The sequence below is a fragment of the Benincasa hispida genome, chromosome 10 (genome assembly GCF_009727055.1).
Source record: "Benincasa hispida cultivar B227 chromosome 10, ASM972705v1, whole genome shotgun sequence".
Classification (NCBI taxonomy): Eukaryota; Viridiplantae; Streptophyta; class Magnoliopsida; order Cucurbitales; family Cucurbitaceae; genus Benincasa; species Benincasa hispida.
Window position 1 is genome coordinate 15,925,518 of NC_052358.1, and position 7,191 is coordinate 15,932,708.

Sequence of the window (7,191 nt, forward strand, 5' to 3'; positions counted from 1 at the left end):
ATCTTGTATGATGTTTTGAGTTTCTGTTAAACCTATGTAGCGTTCAAGTTGTTGAATAACCCTCCTAGTACGACGAGGCATTCCTAACTCTTGGGATGGACGTGATGGGATAACAATCGTTGTTGATGGACCAGCTTGATCAACAACTCTTGTTGATTTTTTTGTAGTATCTTTAGACTGTTCTTGCAATATTAGTTTACTATAAGGTAGATGATTTTTAATATGATCCTCTTCCAAGAAAGTTACATTTGTCGATACAAACACTTTATCTTCTTAGGGATCATAAAAGTATCCTCATTTTGTTTCCACGGGATATCCTACAAATAGGCATAATTTCGAACGTGTTTCCAATTTTTTAGGATTCTATACCAACACGTGTGCTGGACAACCCTAGATGCAGAAATGATGTAAACTTGCTTTGCGTCTTTTCCATAATTGATATGATGTTTCTAAAACACTTTTGGATGGAACAACGTTCAGAATATAAACTGCAGTCTGTACTGCATATCCCCAAAAGGATTGAGGTAATTGAGTATAGCTCATCATAGACCAAACCATGTCCAACAAGGTTTGATTTCTCCTTTCTGTAACATTGTTTTGTTATGGTGTTCCAGGTGCTGTGAGTTGGGATTGAATTCCATGATCTACTAGATAGTTCTGGAATTGCAAATCCATATACTCACCACCTCGATCAGATCGAAGTGTTTTAATTCTTTTACTTAACTGATTTTCAGTCTCAGCCCTAAATTCTTTGAACTTTTCAAGAGTTTCAGACTTGTGACTGATTAAGTAAATATAGCCATATCGAGAGTAATCGTCAATAAAACTGACGAAGTACTGATATCCTCCTCGAGCTTTAACATTCATCAGACCACAAAGGTCTGAATGTATAGGTTCAAGAGGTTTTTTGGCACGAAGACTTTTGTCAGAAAAAGATCTTTTCGTCATTTTTCTCTCAAGACATGATTCACATGGAGGTAGGGAACTGTCTTCTAACTGATTTAGATGACCGTTTTTTACCAATCTCTCAATCCTGTTGAGATTAATGTGACCAAGCCTGAGCTGCCAAAGATAGGCAATTTTCCGCTTTTTATTATGAGTTTTAGCTGTTTTAAACATCTCAATATTTAAAATAGATTTTGCTTCTGTTGGTTGTAATATGTATAAGTTATTTGCAAGTTTAGCAGAACAAATATGAACACCTCTTGAATAAACAAACACTTCATTATATTCAAAAGATACACTGTACATATTCTCTAAAAGACAAGAAATGGAGATAAGATTTCTTTTCATCTTAGGTACAAAGAACACATTCTTGAGTAAGATAAAAGAATCTCCAACAAACAACTTCACATCTCCCACTGCTTCAGCTAAAATGACTTCACCTGTGCCCACCTTGAAAGTCATTTCATATTCAAAAAGTCTTCTTCAAGAACTAGTTTCCTGTAGAAAAGTACAAACATGATTAGCAGCACCTGAATCTAATATCCAGGTAAGGTGAGAATTTTCCACTATACATGTTTCAACAATTAGTAAATCATATTTATCTTGTTTATTCTTTTCTGCTTTATTTTCAGCCAGATATTTTGAGCAATTACGCTTCCAATGCCCAACCTCTCCACAATGGAAACATTTTCCCTTGGGAGTTTTGTTTTTATTTTTCTTTGCAGCGGTTTTCTTTTTCCCATTTCCTTTCTTTTTCATCTGTACAGTTTTCTTTTTCCCTTTTCCTTTCTTTTTCCATTCCATTCTTTAAAATAAACACTTTATTCTCAGAAAAGGAGACAGTATAGCCTTGTTCAATGAGACAAGAAACCGAGATTAAGTTCCTCTTAATATAAGGAACTATAAAAACATTATTCAGTAACAGATAACGTTTCTTGTCAACAAATAACTTCCACCTGCCTACAGCAACAACCGACACAACCTCACCAATACTGACTCGAAGAGTCATCTCTCCCTGTGGCAACGTTTGCCAGGAACTGAATCGAGGAACTGACATGATTGGTAGCACCTGAATCGAGGATTCAGGCAGAATCATCATTCTCTATCAGACATGTCTCCAAGTCCAATAAATCATTTTTACTGTCTTGTCTCCTATTTTGGAGAGTAGTGGGATGGAGTTCGTTTGCCACGAAATTCGATTCACATGATTCTTTCCACTGGAAATAATCGGTCATTTTAAAAGGCTTTAGACGGAAATACTAACGAGTTGCTGAAAAGAAAAACACATTAACCTATGTTAGGTTTTAAGCAAATACCCATTGTAAAACAAAACAACATCCAATAAGGTTTTAGCAAAACTAACATGAACCCCGTGTGACATCTAGTTTCGCAATGACGCTTCAAAGGTTTAGGACAAAAGCTGCTGAAGGGAGGTCAATTATCCCTCCTCTGAATTGAGAAGTTCTCAACCAATCATTAATACCAGAATAACTCTTGTTCCTATAACGACAAGCCATCATTGATTTAGCCAAGAGATCATTAACTTACTTAACAATCTCCCGTAAGTGTGACCTGCCATTTTAAACCCTAGAGGTCCATCCCAAAAGGCCAATCCGAAGGGAAAAAATCTGATTGGGGCAAAACCTAAAGCGACCCTATCCATTTCTGGAGTTCACCTTGATATTGACCAACTGCACAAAACCCATCCAAATGGGGACACTCTGAAGAAGACACGAGGGCATACAGAATGATCTCACGGTGTGAACCAATGACAGAGACCATAGGACGTGTTGACACATACCCTTCACCCACTTACTATATACACTCTCTCTGTTCACCTTGATATTGACTCATGCAAACAACATCCGAAACGGGATGCATCCTGGGCACTCGAGACCAAGCATGAATCTCACGATGTGAACATACAGAGAGAAACATGAGTGGAATCATAGACATATCTGATACGTCTATTCCTCCCATTAAGTATTTTATAACTTAGGGTTTAGTTTACTTAGAAAAAACACGGCTAAGGATTTTAACTAAGTGACTTTTAGGTTTTCCCAAGAGTAACATTTACCTTGGATAGTTGAACAACTTTTGATCATCATCCATTAAACTCTTTAACGGAATCTTTGATCAAAACGTCGCATGCTTGTTGAAAATCTATGTAATTCACCTTTTCAAGTAGATTCCTAGGTAGCGGTATTACATTTCCGTCAACTTAAGAACCCTAGCCTAGCCAGAACCCGCCTTAGACAAAAGGTCCTTTATACATAGGTTTACGATAAATTTAATCTTTTATTTCAACCAATTTAATCCTATTAAACCTATTTGAAAAGATTAATCTAGGTTACTAAACTCTTTAGAACCACTTGAACTTAGGTCTATCTCAATCAAATTTTAAAACCCTTTTAAAAAACTTGAGTTCACCTTAAGTTCACATGCAACTCTGAATTATTGATTTTAGGTCTAATTTCCTTTATAACATTTATAAACGGAAACAATCACAATCCTAAGCTAACACATGCAAGGCATTCATAACGCTTATAAACAGACTAAGTGTCATGCTCAATGTATTGTTCATTCATTGCTACTTCTTTTATATAACACTTATACAAAACTGTAATGAAACAAGCAAAACATGCTTCCATTCACCCTTAGACTATAACATTCATAATAAAAGGATGATGCATGATAATGCTCACTGCATGCAAAATATAACTCTTATATTTCATGATGCATGCTCATGATTTCAAGTAATTTCTTCATGCAATATTATAACATTTATAATACATGATGCATGAATAATTGCATAATCTAAGGTGGGTTTTTAACTATATGACAAACACTTTGGCATATACGTACCATACATCACATGTATAAACAATAAAAGTTGATGAACCGAATAAAGTTGCCTTAAAAACACAAAAGGAAAGCTAACTATTACAAAGACAAGGAGTCTCCAATTCAAACAGGCAAACCGGGTCTTGAACCGCTCGTAATCGTGTACACGATCGTAATCGCTTCTCCAACCATCCATCGTGTACTAAGCACCCCGTAATCGTTTACACGATAAAACAAACTCTTCGTTCTATCGCTTACTAACGCTCCCAGAGTTAAACGATCGTTTAGCATTTACTATACGATCGTATAGAAAAATCCAAACGATTGTTTAGCTACTACTACATGATCGTGTATCTTTACTAAGCAATGAAGCCTAAAGTACACGATCACCTAGCGCACTCCGCACAACGCCTGCCTTCCGCAATCGTCTAAGGGACTACGATGCCGCGAAGCACCATCGCCTAAGCGATCGCTTAGCTAGCGCCTCCGTATCGCATACACGCGATCGCATAGGTAGTAACTAAGCGATGAAGCTTGCTAACTACACGATCGCATAGCACGCGCCTTCTATTAAACGACGAGCATCGCATGCTCCCACTACGATCGTCTACCTCTAGCGTCTACGCGATCGTGCAACCAACGCTATGCGATATGGTAAACGATTTACCCCATCGCTTAACATTAGCTAAATGATCGATTAGAAAATACTACACGATCGTCTAGAAAAAACTACTAAGCAATCGCTTAGTGAAATCCCAACGATCGTTTACCTGGCTACACGATCCGGCCAACGCTTGGTCTTCTTCTTCGTTGAGAACTGCATCACCATGCACCGAAGTTTCATCACGAACGACTCAACGAACTCAAACTTTTCAAATTACAGACTCGATTGCGATGTTAATTTCACCAAAAAACACAGAGGCTCTTACAATTAACACTTTGTAATATCGAAAGCTTTAACAGAAGGCAATTTAAACCCGAAACATTCATCAAAGCAACCACAGATGCAGAAAACGGTTACCAAAATGTAGAAACCCACCGCGACTGAAAAATGCATTCAATTTAGATTTGTAATTTGGAATATCAGAGAACCTAGCTTTGATACCAATTGAAGGAAATTGGAAGTGAGATTTCCATGAGCAGCGGAACAAAATTATACCAAATCACAATCATAAATGAACATAACATTTACAGTTGACTTCAAACAAGCGGTTATTCAAATAACAGAGAAATTACAGCATGAAAAACTAATGAACAAGAAGGAAAAACTGTACGAACAAATGTAGAAGTGTCTCCACGCTCCATTGCGCACGAACGCTCGAACAACAACAACTTCAAACGCTCTATCTACACGACCGCAACACAGCACAAACATAGCATGAACACTTCGCACTCGTCCTAACCGATCGCCTTAGTCACGAACTTCTCAGCAACACGAATAGCCTCCAGAAAACCTCAATGATGTTGAGTTGAGTCTGACACCACCAACAAGGCTACCTTCGTATTCTCGATGTGAGAATCCGGAGGTTGGGCTCTGTTCAGATTTGGATGAGGTAGATGAAAGAGGAAACATGAATCGCATACACGACTGGGCAAGTGGGAGATGGTGGAAACCTATCATATAGGTCGATGCCCAATCGTTTAGATAAAGCTAAGTGATCGTCTAACAAAAGATATACAATCATTTAGCTCATCATTTAGCTCAGTTCGTCGCCTATAGACACTACACGATCGTTTACGTTGGGCAAGTGATCGTCTAGCAAAACTATGGGATCGTTTAGTAAATACTGCACGATCGTTTAGCTCATCACTGTACGATCGTTTAGCTCTCCCAGGCCAGTCATTTAGTAAACTTCGTATTACTTGACGACTACGTAGAGTTTCTGCGAAAAAAAGAGGAAAATCAAAAAACCTTTCATCGTTTGTAAAACTCTTTTCAAAATAGGAAAACCATTTCCTTTTAACTCACGGTTACCATGAATTCAATTAACCACCCTCTACTTGAGTTTAAAGAAAAAGAATTTATTACTAATCATTAATTATTATATAAATTACTTATACAACAAACTTATCATACTATATTTATAACCTATAGTTTTAATATTTCATCTCATGAAACATATTAAGACATAGTTTCTTTTCTATTTCCATGGTACACTATGAATGCTTAAATCCTCATTTACATGTCAATCCTCTACTAGATGTATCTCTACATCATACCGATTTATATCATAATAATACAAAATACCCTCCCCTTATCAAATTGAAATTCTCAAATCAACTCACAAGAAACTGACCTCAACGAAAATCCTTAGCTACCAAGTGGACCTCATGGACCTGCTAGGTCGAGCTTCCATGGTACGTGATAACTGACTTTTAAACTCTTTAGTCATCAGGATCCATCCATCCATTAAAACTGCTAGGCATACTCCACTAAGACCGAAGCTGAACTCTAAAATTAACCACAGATATATTATGTGTCCATCGTAACCAATCAGCAGTGCGACAACCCTTCACAGATTGCTCGTAAGTACAGTTGGGCCAATAGTCGTTATGCCCCTGTAATTACATCTGTCTCTATAAGTATCACTGATCCCTCTAATGAACATAAGTCATAGTCCTACTATGACTGAGTCTTCTCTTCCAAAGAAAAGTTATGGCCACTATGTTCAAGCCCCGGAATCAGCCCTTAAGGGAGTAATCTCTTTACTTATTCCTGCTTCGGGAAAGAAGTGAATTCCATCTTGTGGATTGAGATCCCAACTCCCAGATTAGACAAGTCCCCAAAAAGGTAGGCATGTTGAGTTGGCAATCTGGCCACTCTCACCCATACTAATCAAAGGACCACCCTCAAAGGCAGGAGTTCTTAAAACACTCAGGATTGAGGTCGTGTCACCTATGATCATTTAGGTGAGATGCAAGTCTCTAGTATCAATGGCGTTAATACAGAGTCTAGTCATCTCGTGGTCCAGGTCTTATACAAACTCTTTGTATAGGACACTCCCGCTCACACGTCTCCACATGAATGGTTAGGATCTACCATCTGTAGTAGTTTACAACACTTACAAACCTCTACAAAGTGGGTCATATCTGTAGTGTCACCAGGATCAAGTATTCCACATTAATCCTTATACTACAGACCTATTTAGGTTATCACTTAAGGCATGATCCACTTGTATATCACATATACATGCTTAAGTTCACATAAGATAACCAAGGATCTTTTTTTTATTGGAAATGAGTAAATGCCAGAATTAAATAACATTTATTTATTCAAAGAACAATGTGTATCTTTACAAAACAACGAGACTCCGGGAGAATTAGGACACCAATCTCAACAAGGGCTACCATGGGGCAGTCAAGAATTCCTTCACAGAAGCAAGATAGTTTTTGACCAAATAC